Here is an 18,688-nt window from a genome sequence, read left to right as displayed (position 1 = left end):
ACACACACACACACACACACACACACACACACACACACACACACACACACACACACACACACACACACACACACACACACACACACACACACACACACACACACACACACACACACACACACACACTCAGACACTCAGACACAGACACACACACACACACACAGAGAATAGAATGCAGTCTCTCCGCCGGGGTTTTGACTCCGCCCCCGTGTCCTCCCACACAGGCACGAGTGCAGATTGACTGCACCCGGCCACCGTACGCCTCCAGCCCCTGCAGGACAGATATTACTTCCGCCCGTGCTGCTCGCTTCCCCCATACCCGCGCTCGCTTCTCCCGCGGCCAAAACTTTTAACCGCTGCCCACACGCTCGCCAACACACACGACTGCCACGCTGGTTGTGAGGGGGCCGCAAAAATATCCGTTGCGGGCCGCATGCGGCCCGCGGGCCGCATGTTTGACATGCCTGATCTACACTATGATCTACACAGTGGCAACACCACCTCTCTGTATGCTCCTGCTTTTATCTATACCATCCCGCATCCTGTTGACTTTCCCCGTTGCTCTGTGAAAATTACCTACTTTTAAGTCAGTTGAAATAATGACTCCCAGCTCCCTTTCCTCTGTAGTGTCTCCATGATGATAATATCTGAAACATGCACAAGTCTCTGTCACGTGACCAAGCAGGAGCACCCCGCGGGACTTGTCTATGAAAGTGATGGCACATACAGTAATCCTCAGTATACAGTAAAAGTGGGGAGCTTTAGTAAATGCAGCTCCTCCAAGCTTTCAGGATTCAATAGGAACAATCGAATATTTGAAAAACCTTACTGAAATTTTGAAAGCATAATCAGTCCACGAGTAGTTAACCCAATAAACCTAGATCTCTGCCATTAGTTATTTTGTGCTATGAGGGGCTTCACCTTCAAAAATTACCTACTCCGTTCTTGGTTATCTATAACACATCAAAGCAGTGCATTGTAGATCCCCCAAGCAGTAAGTTAATTGTTTAGTAAGCGAGTGTTAGGATACAGTATATGTATATAGTAAATTCACCAGAATTTAGAGCGGCCTGAATAATCTTTTTTTTTTAATATAGGAAAGTCTGACATAATTTGCTTCAGGGGAGAAGCCTTTTTTGCTCAGTTGATACAAACTTTCTTTTATTAACTTAACATGATAATTTGAGTTTTTTTGGAGGAAGCAGAAGTATTTTTTTTTTTTGTTTTTAAGTTTTCAAAATTTCGGTTTCTAAATGTATTTTACCACCTATGAGAAACTAAGTATAATCTTAAATTAATTTCTAGCGAAAAAGAAAATGTAAGCCAAAAATTACAAATTGTTTGTAAATCTGCAATCTGTGCTAGCTGACCAAAAGAAGTATAAAGAATTTAAATGTATGTAGCCCCTACTACAAATATATGTATACTGTGGACTTTAAAGAATTATTCTGCTCCACCTATCACATGGTGCGATAAAAACATTATCCCTGATCTGCCTGTCAACACATCACAGGGAGATATGGGATTGGATAAGCAAAATGGCTAGAATCTGGAGACCAGGAGAGACAGGTTGAGACAGAGATAGGTAGTCACAGTCTGAGAGGCACACAGAGAGACAGCCCAGGTGACCGTGAGAGGGGTTTAAGAGAGACAGCCTGACACTCACAGAAATGAAGGAGGAGGCTTATACGAGACTGCTAGCCAGGGAAAGAGAAAGTGAGAGACAGCAGCAGAAACACATCCCCTACACACAGAGTAAGAGCGAGGAGAAGAGCCCACAACAAGAGAGATCCAGATATTTGCCGGGCTATTAAAGCGCAATCAAATATATTACAGACAGCCGGGAGACCCATTCCCCCAAAACCGAGTAATCTTTGTGTAGTATACACGCACCTCACAAATATCTCCCTCAAATCAGCCCTGCAACGCAAATACCTGCTATCTTGAAATAAGAGCTCCAACACCATGCTGGTATTAATATTGGCCTATTTGGCTGCTACATTTGACACTGGGACTATACAAATGGTAATAGCGCAGTTTCATTATTTACTGTGTATGTGTATATATATATATAGCAAATGGAAATATTACTATATGCCCATTTGCATGTCTCAGACAGGTCTGCAACCCCGCCTTTCACCATTATCACACAGCACTTCCACTGCAGCAAGTTATTCTGGGAAATGACATGCAAATGAGCACACAGTGCCACCTTTTGCTTCAAAACCATAAACATGGTTCCCTATAGGCTTAAGCTTGCTGCATGGTCACAGCTTTGAGCATAGCAAGGGTTAAGATGCATAGCCAGTAAACCCACCCACAGACAGACTGTTTCGAACTTAATGTGTCTCATCAGTGTGGGGTTGGTTATACTGGCTATGCAAAAATGAAGCAAGGGATAGGTTTTACCATACTTAGTTAAGTTATGGTGGGTAAAAAAAGTGACAAGAACCCTCCAGCAAAGCATATAGCAAATGGAAATATTACTGAATGCTCATTTGTATGTCTTAGACAGGTCTGCAAGCTCCATGGGGACGCAATCTAAGATGAAAAAAAGATGTTGACTGAGTTTCGGCACATTGCTGATAGGGTGGACAGATTGTTGGGAGGGGCTGGGATTGACCCGGCGATCTTGGTACACATGGGCACAAATGACAAAGTTAGAGAAAGATGGAGGGTCCTAAAAAATGATTTCATGATCAAGGCCAAAAGCTTAAGGCAAGGACCTCCAAGGTAGTATTTTCTGAAATACTACCAGTGCCAAGTGCTACCCCAGGAAGACCGTCCGAGATTAGGGAGGTTAATGCATAGCGAAGAAAATGGTGTAAAAATGAGGGTTTGGGGTTTTTAGAGCACTGGGATTCCTTTTCTGAGAGGTGCAATCTTTATTCTAGGGACGGATTGCACCTCAATGAAGAGGGATCTTCTGTGCTAGGGGGGAGATTGTTAAAATGGTTGGAGGAGATTTTAAACTAAGATGATGGGGGGAGGGGAATTAAACATAACAAACTAAATAGAATAGATGAGGAAATATCAAAAGGTTATGAAGGTAGAATTGGGGGCAAGTACAAGTTTGACAAGCAGCGAGCCACCCATAGTAAACTTGAAAACTAGAAAACTTCTAAAGACTAAACCAAATTGGCACAGAAAGGAAGTAGCAGATAAGATAATAGCACAGGCTGAAAAAGAAACTTAAATAAATGCATGCTTGCTAATGCAAGAAGCCTGACATAAAATGGGGGAGCTTGAGTTAATATCTGCAAGGGAGCAGTATGATAACATAGTCATTACTGAAACATGGTGGGCTGAAACTCATGACAGGACAGTTAATTTAGAGGGTTATTCCATTTGCTCGATCCTTTCGAAAAAGGGAAGAGGAGGTGGAGTATGTTTGTAGAGGGAGAAAGGGGGTGGCCCGGGATTAAAGGGGTTACACCCCATTTGGCCCACCCCCTGACCTCCCCCGGGAGTCAAAGGGTTAACTGGGCTAAGACCCAGAACGGTGATTTAACCCCTGTAATGACATGTACATGTGTATTCCCCTGTTTTTTCCTGTTTTATTGTAACATCTGGTCTGCAGCCCACACACACTGGGATCCATCCGGGAGCACAAGGGTTAATATCAGGCACCATTTTGCAGGTTCCCATAAGCCGCCATTAGGGCTCAATGCTTCTTAATGTTGAATCTTGCTGGGGAGTCAGGTTCCTGAGAAGACCAGCAGATGGCGTCCGAGAGGGAGAGCGGCGGTTTCCCATTGAAAGTCAATGGGCTCATTGACTTCAATGGAGAAACCCTCGAAAGAGCTTTCCAGGAACGAGTTGGCTGCCGTCCAAACCGCTTAACTGCAAAGCGGATACATTTTTAATAGGAGAGCTTTGATCACTTACAAGTCAAGTTCAACGACAAGTGGCGTGGGAATAAACAGTTCTAGGGCCCCTAGGAATAAAATTATTTCTGTCACTGGTTCCTAGACCTCCCCCCACTCGACCACAACCGGGTACCCGTATCCTGGACCCCCGATAAGGGTCGAACCGAGGAGAGCGGGCCGCGCCATAGGTTCCAATGGCGGCGGCAGAAACAGCTCAGGAAAACGGCTAAGTGTCAAATGCAGAAATTTGGTATTCCATAGCTCCGGTTCCGGAGGGTCCAGAGAGTCAGGGTTTGAGGTGTCTGTAGCCACTGCTCCGGCACCACTGCAGAACCATCCTTGACCCTCTGGGACCAACCCGACGGAGTATGGACCCCCTTGAAAGTTCGGGATTTTTCCCATAGACTTCAATGGCGGCCAAACCCCATTGACCGGCTACGGCGGAAAAACCCCATTGACTTCAACGGCGGCATCGCCCCGTTGAAAGTCTATGGCGGGGATTCCCATAGCCGCCAATGGCGGCGGTTTGTCATTGAAAGTATATGGCGGCGGAACCCGTTGTTTTCAATGGGGATTTAGTGAAAAACCGTGATTTGATTTACAGCGGAGTTTTGTGTATTAAAATGTAAAACGGTTTTAAGTGTATTTGTGTATCTCCGGTTTCCCAGGTCGTAGCAGGTCGCAAATTGGACCATAGGGTGTCCCAGTTCCGGCATTGAGAACTGGGAAGTTTGGACCTGCTGGACCCAAAGGAACCGGATATTTTAAGATGTTCATGTTGTATCCAACATACTGTATTCCAAGATATGGGTAAAACTCAGAGGAAATTCCTTTGCATACCAGAGTAGCATATGGCCAGAAAGGCGACCCCATGTCTAGGACCTGAGTATGTTTCAAAGGATTTTGTCACCTCCACTGTTTGCATGAGGGTGCAGACTCCTCAAACCAGGGCAGTCTTCAAGTGTTCCATTTCACACCTCACAACAAAGGATTTCCTGCCAGGTACTCCATTTGGTAGACTAGCTGGCATACCTGATATAGAGGAGGGGTTATAGAAATGGGACCCCAGAGCTCTACTGCGCATATCCCAACTGGCCGGGGGGCATGGGTCAAAAAGTGTTCCCACGTTAACCACTGGCTGGAGTTAATTGAAAACCAATCCACGGTACTCAAGGTTAAGGGTAGGGCACGAAAGGTTTATAAACTGATGTTCACCCTGTATCCTTTGTCTTCAATTTATCATCTGATGGCTTCCTGATTGCGAGAGAATTGCTATGCTATATACTTCTCATTCCCCAACCCCAAAGTAAGTGTACTTCTTGTCTGTTACTGTATTATTCGTGTGTTCACCTATCCAAAGGAATAAATATACTTTATTATATCTAAGACTCGTCCCAGTTCAGACCCAGTGATAAATATATATCATCTGTTATATATATTTATGTGTGACTTATACAGCCTGCCATAATCTCACCGTGACAATGTTTATATGTTAAACCGGATCTAAAACCTATTACAAGGGAAGATGTTGATGAAGGGAATGATGGAAAATGTAGAGACCTTGTGGATAGAAATTAGCAGTGGAGGTAAAAGTATAAAGAAAATGTTTGTAGGGATATGCTATAAACAAGGAGTGCGCAAACTGGGGGGCGCAAGAATTTCTAGGGGGGCGCAGTGGTTACAGAGGCCCGCGCTCTTCCCCAAGGCATTTAAATTAAATGCCAGGGGAGGCGTGAGGCCTCTGTAACTCCCTTACCTGCTATCTGGCGGGTCTTCGGCGATGTGTCACCATGGCAACACGTGTCAAATGACGCAGCGGGGTGATGCAACATCATTTGACGCAGAGTCCTGCGGCTGCTGTGCAGGGGGCGCAGCTCAACAAGTTTGCGCACCCCCGCTATAAACAACCAAATATCTGTGAGATTGAGGAAACTAAAATACTTTTGCAAATGGACAATGCATCAAAACTGGGTCATGTTTGCATAATGGGTGATTTTAATTATCCAGACATAGACTGGGGCAATGAGATTAGCATTACAACAAAGGGAATTACAATTGTTTTCATATATGGTAATTAGGAATTCGCAGCATTGCCCCAATAAGTCATATGTCTTCGTTAGTATAACCATGTTTCCTTCCCTCTTCGGTTATATTGTATACCCTACATGCTGCTTTGTTTACATTCTCACGGCATCCGTCTGAGTTAGTGTCCAATTGGTCAGACGGCCGTTATGTCACAAGAAGGAGGGTACTTTACCGCCATGTACTTGTGTGCGATGCAGTTAAGCTAGCATTTCATTGAGTTTATTAGCTCTACGTCAGTGAAGGGGCGTGACGCTTCCTATTGGACGTAGCAATACAGCGTCACGGATGAAGGGAGGGAATTATGGGTATTTAAATGTGTGATCGGTTGTTTGTACTGTCTCTTTGATAAAGCGTGGGTCACCACGCGAAACGCATAAGAGTGTTCTCTTACTGTTTTTAAACCTGCCTTTAATACGTTTTTGCACCTAGTTTTCTGGCAGTATTGGTCATTTTTCTTTAGCAGCAGATGCACCGCCGTTTTTTCCACTTCGTTTGCAGTTACAACAAAAGGAAGCAGGTTTTGGGGGGTGCAAAGACAATTATATGACCCAAATTATTGAGCAACCAACCAGGAGAGGGGCAATACTGGATTTGGTAATATCAAACAATGTAGAAGTAATAGCAAATATTCCTGTCCTGGAACATTTGGGTAACAGTGATCATAACATGGTCTCATTTGAAATAAATTATCAAAAAACAGATTACTTGGGTTCAACAAAGACCGTAAACTTTAGAAAGGCAGATTTTAATAAACTGAGGACTAATCTACAGGGAATAAATTGGGATGATGTTTTTGCAGGGAAAAATGTAGAAGATAAATGGGCAGTCTTTAAAACATTGTTAGAAAAGTACACTTATCAGTGTAATTGGGTAATAAGTATAAAAGAAATAAATCAAAACCAATGTAGCTAAATAAACAGGTAGGGGAGGAAATGGAAAAGAAGAGCAGGAGTTTAGATTGTTTAAATCAAGAGGGACGGAGGCATCATATCAGAATTATAAGGAATGTAACAAAAATTGCAAAAGGGCAATCAAATTAGCAAAAATGGATAATGAAAAAAGGATTGCAATAGAAAGTAAGATCTTTAAGTACCTTAATAACAAAAAAGGGAGAAAAGAAAATATAGGACATTTCAGTGTGAGATGGGCAGGCAGATTATTGGAGATAAGGAAAAAGGAGAGGTATTAAACATATTATTTGCCTCTGTGTTTACCAGGGAAGAAATCAATTGCAATAGAAGTGCCACAGGAGGAAGCCACAACCTCTGTATTAATGAACAATTGGTTAACTGAGGAAGAAGTTCATAGGCGGCTTGAAAAAATGAAAGTAAATAAGGCACCTGGCCACGATGGCATACATCCAAGATTTCTCAAGGAGTTAAGCTCAGTAATAGCCAAACCATTACATTTAATATTCTAGGACTTCCACAGGCTCATTACCACAAGATTGGCGTAAATCAGATGTGGTGCCGATATTTAAAAAGGGAGCTAGTTCACAACCAGGGAATTACAGACCTGTAAGCCTGACTTCAATAGTTGGGAAGCTATGTGAAGGTTTATTACAGGATAATCAGGAATACCTAAAGGAAAACAAAATTATTAGTAATAGTCAGTGGAGTACCTCAGGGATCAGTACCTGGACCCCTGCTTTTTAACTTGTTTATTAATGACCTTGAGGTTGGTATAGAGAGCAAAGTCTCCATCTTTGCTTATAACATTAAATTGTGTAAGGTAGTAGAATCAGAGCAGGGTGTAATTTATTTTCAGAAGGACTTGGAGAGACTGGAAACGTGGGCAGGTAAATGGCAGAAGAGGTTTAATACAGTTAAATGTAAGGTGTAATTGGTGGAGTCCTTGATGGAGAAGGATTTAGGAGTGCAAGTAGACAGCAGGCTTAGCAATAGTGCCCAAAGTCATGTAGTAGCTGCAAAGGCAAACAAGATCTTATCTTGCATTAAACGGGCAATGGATGGAAGGGAAGTAAACATGATGCCCCTTTATAAAGCATTAGTAAGATTACACCTTGAATATGGAATACAATTTTGGGCACCACTCCTTAACAGGGGTGAGCAAACTTTTTATGCCGAGCCCCCCTTTTTATCCATGAAATTTTTCGGGCCCTCCCTGCCTGAAGTAATCAAAATCACACAAAAAAAAACCTTTATTAAACGGTATAAAATGTAAATACAAATATGTCTAAGGCCGCGCATATAGTGCCCGCGACGGCGACGCTACTGTAGCAAAAGTTGTGTTTTGCTTTATGGGGGCGGATGTGTGGGCGACTAGGCCATTGATTGGTTCAGGGGCTGTCACATGAGGCGACAGCCCCTGAAAAATCAAATATTGCCGGCTTAAAAAAATTGCGTCGCCACGTCACGCTTACTATAAGCGCACGCGGCGGCGACAATGCATTTGTTTTCGGGCGACGTCGCGTCGCCGGCACTATAAGCGCAGCCTAAATACTTACATACTTCAACAGCTCGCTCTTGCAAAATTAGGCTGCGTCCACGCTGCTACTAAGAGCGGTGATATCACCAACTCTCCAAGCATGAGCACAGGGTGTCCTGCATAATTTTGCAAGCACGAGCATGGAAGTGTTTACACTTTTTTTTAATTATTTCTGTACATTCATAGTATGATTGATATAGTGGCATACAGAACACCTGTCTGTGTTTTATGTTATGTCTCTGGTTTTAATTATGATATAGTGGCAGCCGACCCTTTCACTTGCAGAGGATCGCAGCGAAGCAGGTTGCCAGCGGAGGAGAGCAGGAACACAGCGCTATTGTAGGGCAGACACCGGAAGGAGGGGCGTTTGACATCACAGCGCTGGGGCGTGCGCCTCCCCCGTACCAAGTGGCCGCCACCTGCACTATTCTGTTTGGCCGCCCGCGCGCTCACATCTTTTTTGCCTGCGCATCCAGGTTTTGCCGCAAGCCCTCCGCCTAAATAATCTTGCGCCCGGGGTGCCGCCCCCCCCCCCCCCTCAGTTTGTGCACAGCTGCATTCAATCACAACACCCACACACACACAACCAACACTCAATAACAACCAACACACACTCAATCACAACACACACAGACAACAAACAGGCACAGCACACACACACAACACACACTCAATCACAACCAACACAGCACACACTCAATCACAACACACACACAGTCACAACACACAACCAACACTCACATAATCACAACCAACACACAGACAGACAACCAACAGGCACAGCACACACACACACACACACCACACACTGCTGTCCCTATATATACACACATACACACACACACATATATATATATATATACACATACACACACATACACATATATATATACATAAACACACACACACACACACACACATATATACACACACACACATACACACACACACATATATATATATATACACATACACACACATACACATATATACACACACACCTCTGGTGGGGGGAGGGAGTAACTAAGCCTGCTCTGGTCCCCCTATGTGCTGCTGAAAACGGGCGGGTAACAGACAGGGGGAGGAGGGCTTGTCTGTGTGCAGGGAAGGCCCCGCAGCAAGGCCCCGCCCCCTCTGCAGGCCCCGCCCCCTCTGCAGGCAGACACAGCAGAGAACTGGAAGCAGCCTTCTGGCTGGCCGTGCACAGCTCTGCCCGCCCCCAGGTTTCCCCGCACGCAGCCTGCGCACCCCCCTACATAATCTTGCGCCCTCCCCAGTTTGCGCACCGCTGCCTTACAAAATACGTTATGGAACTAGAGAGAGTGCAGAGAAGAGCCACCAAATTAATAAAGGGGATGGACAATCTAATTTAGGAGGAGAGGCTAGCTAAATTTGATTTATTTATATTAGAAAAGAGGCGTCTAAGAGGGGATATGATAACTATATACAAATATATTCGGAGACAGTACATGGAGCTTTCAAAATAACTATCCCAAGGACAGTACAAAGCACTCGGGGTAATCCCTTAAAATTGGAGGAAATGAGATTTCACGAGCAACAAAGGAAAGGGTTCTTTACAGTAAGGGCAGTTAAAATGTGGAATTCCTTACCCATGGAGACTGTGATGGCAGATACAATAGATTTGTTCAAAAAAAGGTTGGACATATTTTTAGAAATTAAAGGTATACAGGGATATAACAAATAAGTAAACATGAGAAGGATTTTGATCCAGGGAGTAATCCGATTGCCAATTTTTGGAGTTGGGAAGGAATTTATTTTTCTCCTTATGAGATATCATTGGATATTATGTCACTGAGTTTTTTTTGTTTGCCTTCCTCTGGATCAATATACTTTAAGTATAGATATATAGGATAAAGTATCTGTCATCTAAATTTAGCATTGGTTGAACTTGATGGACGCATGTCTTTTTTTAACCTCATCTACTATGTATGTAACTATGACATAGCACGTCAGGGATCCTATGACATGGTGGCTAAGAGACCATGGCAGTGCCTGTCTTGGCACCCTAAGGGTTAAAGGTTGAAGTAGGTGGGCGCATAGTCTGGGTTTTGGATGTGAGAAGAGATTACAATCAAAGTGGTAGGTGATAAATTTACATAAACGGAGTGCATGTGTTAGACGGAAGGAAGTTTATTTGGTGTGTGTAGTCAACATGTGATAAATCTATTAAAGCACTTCCCTAAAACGGTGAGTTGTCAGATGTCTTGATAGTGAGAGAACGAAGTGACACGATGGACATTCCAAAGGTAGCAAGCGGTGAGTGAGACATAGGTGTGACAAAGGAGTAGAGATAAAAGAAGCAAAGAGTAGATCACGTAGAAAGAAGTGGCAGGCCGGTAAGTAGCAGGCCATCAGATTGCATAGGCATAAGGTGAGTGCAAAACCTTAAAAGACAGGAGGAGAATTCTATATGTAGCACAACTATTCAGTGAGAAGAGGAAGGTTTGGTTTTTTTGCACATTAACTGCTTGCTTCATCCACAAAGCTGTAGTGGTACAAACAATAAGTCAATAACATTGGCACTATATAATCACAATACCAATGTTGCACAGGTTGGACATGTAAAACATATATCTTTTCAAACTCTGGAAACTGCTGTTTGATTCTGGCATGTTAATATATGTGAAGCCGCGTTGCTGCAGAGCAGTTGATTTCAATATACTGTATGCCCTGTAGAGTCCGGTTTTTGCACGAGGTTACGGGAATTCCCTCAGTACTCCGTAAGCTCAATTGCGTGTTTTTTATGTTATCATTCAAACGGGTTGGTAAATGTTATTATGCAATATTAGAAAATAAAAGCGGTGTGTATTTACAAATATTAGCTCTACCAAAGTAGTTTAGTGCATAGGATCAGTGGCCTGGATTTTCCTGCAAAGTCGTCATAAATATTATTCGGGGTACCAATGAGTTGCAATACATTTTAAGCAAATAAAAATTACCACTATAATGTACGGTGGAGGCTTTTTTTGACTCTTTTTTGTCACTTTTTTACTCCCCATACCGGTTTTGAGTACATTTTAAATAATGTTGCTGTTCTTAAAAGGTTGGAACCACTGGTGTAGAACTTCTATCATTTGTCTTTGCATTCAACCCTTTTTACAAGCAGATCCAACAGAACGCTGAACTAGGAATCTCCTGCATAATTATACACTCTACTTCCAAACATGCCTATTCTTGTAAAAGTGTTTTATGAAATTGTTATATATTTTTTTTATTGGTGTGCATTGTAATTACTGACGTGCAGCTTCTGGGTTTAATTTAAACTTGTTTGGCTGTAATTAATTATTGGGAATGATTTTCATCTCTGTTTTTTTATTTGACGTTTATTTGTTTTGAAACTCAATTCTCCTCGTAAACCACTTTGTTTGCTTTGGGTGGTTTATATACTTTCAACGGTTTCATTTGCAGCTAAATGCAAATACCACTTGTGAGCACATTCACATATCTCAGACAGGTCTGCAAACCTGCCTTTCACCAATATTTGTTGTCATACAGTGCTTCAACTGCAGCTTGGGATTCTGTGTAATGACATGCAAATTAGCTCTGTGCGCCACTTTTTACTTCTTGTCCATTTGAACACTGACCCATATAAACTTATGCCTGCCATATTACACCGCTTTCTAGTACAGACTGGCTTAATGAAGTGCAACACCAGTATTAAATCAAATAAGCTTTATTGGCATGAAGAAAGAACATTTCAGTATTGCCAAAACGTGAATAATAGGTGGTAGGATACAATGATTACACACTACATGAATAATAGGTGGTACTGTACAATGATTACACACTACATGAATAATAGGTGGTAGGGTATAATGTTTACACAGTACATGAATAACAGGGGTAGTGTATAATCGTTACACTACATGAATAACAGGGGTAGGGTATAATCGTTACACAGTACATAAGTTACAGGGGGTAGGGTATAATGGTTACAAAGTACATGAGTAACACTGGGTAGGGTATAATGGTTACACAGTACATGAATAACAGGGGTAGGGTATAATCGTTACACTACATGAATAACAGGGGTAGGGTATAATCGTTACACTACATGAATAACAGGGGTAGGGTATAATCGTTACACAGTACATAAGTTACAGGGGGTAGGGTATAATGGTTACACAGTACATGAGTAACGGGGTAGGGTATAATGGTTACATAGTACATGAATAACAGGGGGTAGGGTATAATGGTTACACAGTACATAAGTTACAGGGGGTAGGGTATAATGGTTACACAGTACATGAATAATAGGGGGTAGGGTATAATGGTTACACAGTACATGAATAAAAGGGGATAGGGTACAATGATTAACACAGTACATCGGTGACAATTACACACAGGGATGTGGGGGTTAGTGGGCATCTCTCAGCCTGTGGCAGGTGCTGATATAGTGTGCAGCCAGTTCTGCTGTGGTTTCATCTTCTCCCAGGAGGATCGCTATTTTTTGTTCTCTTCTATATTGTTAAAGTTCTGGATAACAGCGGTGAGTTTCTCCAAGACCGCTGTTCCAAACTTTTGGGTCCCCTCAGTGCAAGGTTGGTTACTGGTTTTGCAATGTGAAGCTGGTACTTGTTGTAACGGAAGACCAGAACTTAACCCAGGGATCAAGGCACAAGACAAAGCAGTTTGATAAATAATTGTTTGTTCTAGCCGGATTCAGCAAGCACAACACAAACACACAAATCTGAGCTACAGTACAGTCACTAAAACAGGGCATATGGGGGGAATCTTACTGGAGCTGGCTAGGTGCTGAGTGCCACAGCAAAGGCTTTACCAAGGCTTGCTTCGCGCTTCGATGACGTTGGGACTGTCCAGACCTCTCTGGTACAAGTCACGGCAGAGCACTTTAAAAGCTCTTGCTGAAAAGTCCTGCTCTCCGCTTCTCCGGCACAGCTACAGTCCTGTAGCACAGCGGTGCGCAATCTGTGGGGCGCGACCCCCAGGGGGGGCGCGAGACTGCCGACGGGGGGCGCGGGGTTTACAGAGGCCCCGCGCGCTTCCCGAAGGCACTTAAATTAAGTGCCGGGGGAGCTGCAGGGCCTCTGTAAACCTAACTTACCCGTGGCTCCGGCGGCTTCCTCCCGGCGTCGCCATGGCAACGCGGCGTCAAAATGGCGCTGCGAGGTCACGTGACGTCACTTTGCTATGGCAACGTGACGTCATTACGCCGGTGCGGGGGTAAGTTGGGATTGGGGGGGGCGCGGGAGTGAGAGGACAGCCGGCAGGGGGGCGCAGGGAAAAAAGTTTGCGCCCCCCTGCTGTAGCACAAAGCATTTGTACATTTCCTGCTGGCAAGGCTCTCAGCCTCGTTTTCAGGTGTCTCTGGCACAGCCTCAGAGCACAACAAATAATCAGTCAGTGTGCACATCGGCAGTGGTCGACAAATCACCAAAAAATCTACTCGCCGAACAAAAAAATCTACTCGCCACCTAGTACCACACGTGTGCTGCTTGGGCCAATAGGAGCTCGCCACGATGTTAAATCCACTCGCCCGGGGCGTGCAAATGTATAGGTTTGTCGAACACTGCACATCGGGATCAGAATGAGCTGTGGAGCGCTGATTATGTTCTCTTTATCTAGCTTACCCGCTAGCATATGAAAGCATGGTAGAGGGGCTGGCGACCAATCATAGTGTGATTGCTGCTCATGGACCAATCAGGAGGCGAGGGCTCGTCTGCATTGGCCAATCAGGGCTGGTGGTGGACTTAGAGAGTTAAAGGGCTTGTAAAGGGAAATACAAACAGGCCAATTAGAGCAGCACCTACCAGAGGAACTCGGTGATGGCTTCCCCCGGCCGACAGGAGATCTCTCCCTCTGGGCTGGCTGGGGAGGCAACCATATGCTCCTCTTTTGGGGCGAATGGCCTCCTTGGCCCGATCTCCACTACTAGATACTTTGCTTTATCCCCGGCACCTCTCCTCCTCCTCCAGTCTGAGCAGCAGCTATTTTCTCTGGACATGCGGGCTGCACAAAGGGTTTCCCAGCCCTACATGTCCAGAGACTTTGGTGCAACAATAAAGCACAGCCAAACACATCTTTATACTTGCAAAACATTTTCACACGGGAATAAAATAATCAAAATACAGAATATGCAAGGGGCTATACAGTACATTAAAACCAGGTACCTCTGGTTTCTGGTAACCAGATGAGCCCCAGGGAAGGATGGACATGGACCGGGGCGTAACCTTTATTTTACTGGTCCCTGGGCCCCTTTTCATCACAGTGGTATTTCTATTTGCAGTACACTATACAGTGGAGGGGTTGTCTTACTCTTTTACTCCTCATAACTTATTTATGGATCTGCTTACATCTAAACGAAATTAAGGATTCTTGAAGCTGCCTTAAACTGCATCAGGATGTCCGCTTGTTACTGTAATTCTTTGAGAGCATTCCAAAACTAACTGGGGTATTTACAAACGACATGTTTAACTCGCCATAAGGGTCCCTGGAATTGTGATTCTTTGCAGATCGTGCAAACAAAAAAATAATGTATCTGTGTTTTTGTGCATAAGCTTCAAAGACTGGAAAATCTCAAAGAACTGAAGAAGCAACCTTTTCCAAAGGAAGTGAAATGATCTTTTAGATGAAATATAGAGCAGCAATCCACCCTAAAATTGGGTGCCTCTTTAAACTGAATCAATGTGGGCTGATTACTGAAGATCCTGAGAAATCTTTGGGGGTTATAGTGCTAATGTTGGAAGAGAAAAATCAATATGGCCACTGGGTTTACTTAATAGGAAGCTGCAACATATTCTCCCACTGACTTTGTGGCTTTCTATTGGCTGAAGGAGCGGTCACCCCGATGACCATATTGTGTCCTCCAAACAAGTATTCCTGTCCTGCGAATACAAGAATACAATACCCCAGCAACTACCGTGATTCAGCTCCCCAATGTGGATTCTAAACAAACATTACTAAAAAAAATAACGCAGCATTAATAGCTTCTTTAACAAATGTTGATTTCTGTTAATGTACAGGATTTTATTTGCTATATTGTTAATAATAATGTCGGCATTGTGTTTGAGATCTACTATTTGGAAACACATATTGCAATATGACATTTCTGTGGCCATGAGACTAAACCATGGTATTGCCGGAGAATTCTATATTGTGTCGCTTTGCACAAAATCTTACAGTAAAGCAAGGTTGCATAATTGAAATTGCAGAATGTGTTTTAGGAAGATACTGGTCAAATAGGGACTGCAGTGGGCTCTCGCCCTTTAACTGTCAGAGAGAAGCCATTTTTAGTAAATATCAGTAACTTGGTCTTTGTGCTGCATTGTCATGATAGCTACAGTCATAGCCTAATCCAGGGGTGCGCAAACCATTTTTTTTTTTTTAAATCTGCACTCCCGTCTGCTCGCGTGTGTCCCCCCCACTTACCTTTTCTTCTGTGTTTTCTGATGTCACAACATCATTTGATGCCGTGTCGCCCGAAGCCGCCGGAGACAAGGTAAGGGACTTACAGAGGTCACGTGCGCTCCCCCGGCATTTAATTTCTATGTTGTGGGGAAGAGTGCTGGGCCTCTTTAAGCGCTGCGCACACCCCAGAAACTCTCGCCCCCTCCCTCCCCCCCCAGTTTGCGCACCACTGGCCTAATACCTACTCTCTTCCTTTAATCTCATTCTTAAATATTTAATACTTCATACAAAAAACATAGCATTCAGCAGTTTGCACCATACATTGAAACGGTTTTAGAAAGCGCTATTAACTATGAGAATTTTTGTAATGTCACTGGGCATTCTGATTTCATAAATGAAGGCAGATGTACAAATATAGAAAGCAATTTTCATCCATATTCTATTATTTATGGAAGCCAGACCTTGAGAGCAGGGCAGGATTGGCTCTTTAATAAACCACTGATTAATAAATCCATCTGTCTTGCACATGCAAAAATTATCATGCATAACTATAAAAGGACCATCAAATCTGTCATAAATGTATGCTCTGTAGACATCACTATTTTCCCATATCTTTTCTGTGTAATGGTTCCTATGCACTGAATAGCTGCAGTTTTTTTACTGAATGATTTTGTGATTGGTACTAGCTGTGGGGTCTCAGAAGGGGGTATATATTTAATCTGCTTGTTGCAACAGCCAGGGAGGAAGACAACACTGCTTCCTCAGAGATAAAACACAGTCCAGCCTCAGAGAGAATGATCTGCTTTATTAATGAAACCTCTTAGTTTTTACTCTGTACATAGTATTTTAAAGCGGCAATACAACTTTTATTTTTTTTAATCGTTTTGTAAAAATAAAAATGTATTAAAGGATTAAAGCAGGGGGTCTCCGGAGCTGAACTGTTAATTTCGGCTCTGGGGACCCCCTACTTCCGGTAATGCCGGTATCCATCTTCAGGTTAAATGTCCCGGTCATACGGGCCAATAAGAAGCCACACCGGATAATGTCACAACTTCCTATTGGCCCGCATAACACAGGACATTTAAACGCTGCCATTATGTTAGACAAACAGTTTCTCTAACTGCAGATATAGCAGCACCCCATACGGAGCTAAGTATCTCTGGAAGCAGGGGATCCCCGGAGCTGAAATGAACACAGTCCAGCTCCGGAGACCCCCCAACTTAAATTCCGTAATAATAAAAAATGAAACCTGTATTGCTGCTTTACAAAACCAAAATCTGTTGCCCAACAAGTTTCCAATCTGATTATGTTTTTTTGGCCTCTGATGCACATGTAGGTGAAGGGTGCACATGGTCACAAGGAGCTAGCAGTTGTGTGTCTTTTTGTGTGTCTTTTTCTGTTTTTCACTTTTGAAACAAATTGGGAGGGAGGAAAAATACAGGGGGACGGGGTGGAGGAGAAGCGAGAATAAGGGGAAGCAAATAACCAAGATTCATAAGTTAACCATGGTTGTCATAGTACACTTTACTTGTACTTTACCTACAAGGTGCCTCTCGTATGCATATATGCCAAATGAATGAATGAATGAAAGGGAGGCATACACACGTTCTATAGTGCCGGGCGTGCGCGGAATTTTAGTTAGCTGACGTGAGTCAGCCCTTATACACAAGGGCCGCGCGCGCGCACGGCAGGGAGAGGGGAGCCGACAGACGGCGGCGAAGACAGGGAAAAGCATCTTTTTGCGCCGCTACCGGCGCTGAATGTATGTATATGTGTGTGTGTACACATATATGTATGTGTGTATGTATTTGTGTGTCTGCACAAATGTTTTTATTTTTACCAATGTTTTGTTTTTTAATAAATAATAAATTACACACACACGTACACACACGTACATACACACACACACACACACACACACAAACACACACACTGTACCTTCACAGCTCTCACACTATATTTACAAAAAGCACAGGCACGGCCGCACTTACTATATAACAGCCCTAAGGAGAGAGGGGAGGAGAATCGGGCTGTGGGAGTAGGTCACATCCTTAATAAGCCTCTTGTCTGTGCAAACTCGGATATCCAAAGAACCCATATATTTCTACATTTGGGCATAGTCCCATTGAAGTATGCTGTCAGTTTTTCTATGCTCACGGTTTCCCACATGCTATTTTTGACTTGCGTCCGGGTCGGAACTGTCTGAGATTTCCAGTTTCTGGCTATTAAACGCCTGCTTGCTGCAGTAATATGGGAAATGAGTTTACTTTCAGTTCTGAGTAAATCTGGGAAGGGTTTCCCTAGTAGTAGGCACCAAGGCTCCAGCGTATATAAAAAGATTGTTTTGAGAGAATGTCTGTAGATGGATTTCATGAGAAGAAAAATTAGGTAAAACTGTAAAAATCATTTAATTACCATAGACGCATGAAAAGTTTAAAAACAAAAGGATTTAAAAATACATTTCTTTGTCTGATTTTTTTTTTTAATGGTACAATATAAGTTATACACCCTTTAACTACAATACATTAATGTTGGTCTAAGTGGTACTGCCGTACTGGTACTCTTTAACTGGTCCCAGATAGACATACAGCTCAACCCCGTTATAACGCGATCCGTTACAACGCGAATCTGCTTATAACGCGATGCAAGCGTGGCTCCCAATTTTCGTATGTATGAATACTTTACAACACGATTATTGGTATCTTAAATACTTTATTGTACAATGCATACTATTGTACATTATTTCTAACGCGATCGACTTATAATGCGATGTGATTCTTTGGACCCCAAGCACAGCGTTATAAGGGGGTTGAGCTGTATTGTCGGACAAGTTACCTCCTGCTTTATTATTATATCTCAATTCATCCCCATCGTGCAACTATGAGAGATCTTTTAAC

General features: G+C 43.3%; 1 protein-coding gene across 2 annotated transcripts in view; it reads left to right on the top strand.

Moving 5' to 3' along the window:
• The window catches only part of DIP2B (disco interacting protein 2 homolog B), a 242,390-nt gene that overhangs the window by 127,298 nt on the left and 96,404 nt on the right, over positions 1 to 18,688 (top strand). The window lies entirely within an intron of this gene.

Source organism: Ascaphus truei, chromosome 3 (assembly GCF_040206685.1).
Source record: "Ascaphus truei isolate aAscTru1 chromosome 3, aAscTru1.hap1, whole genome shotgun sequence".
Classification (NCBI taxonomy): domain Eukaryota; kingdom Metazoa; phylum Chordata; class Amphibia; order Anura; family Ascaphidae; genus Ascaphus; species Ascaphus truei.
This window is presented reverse-complemented; position numbering and strand designations above follow the sequence as displayed.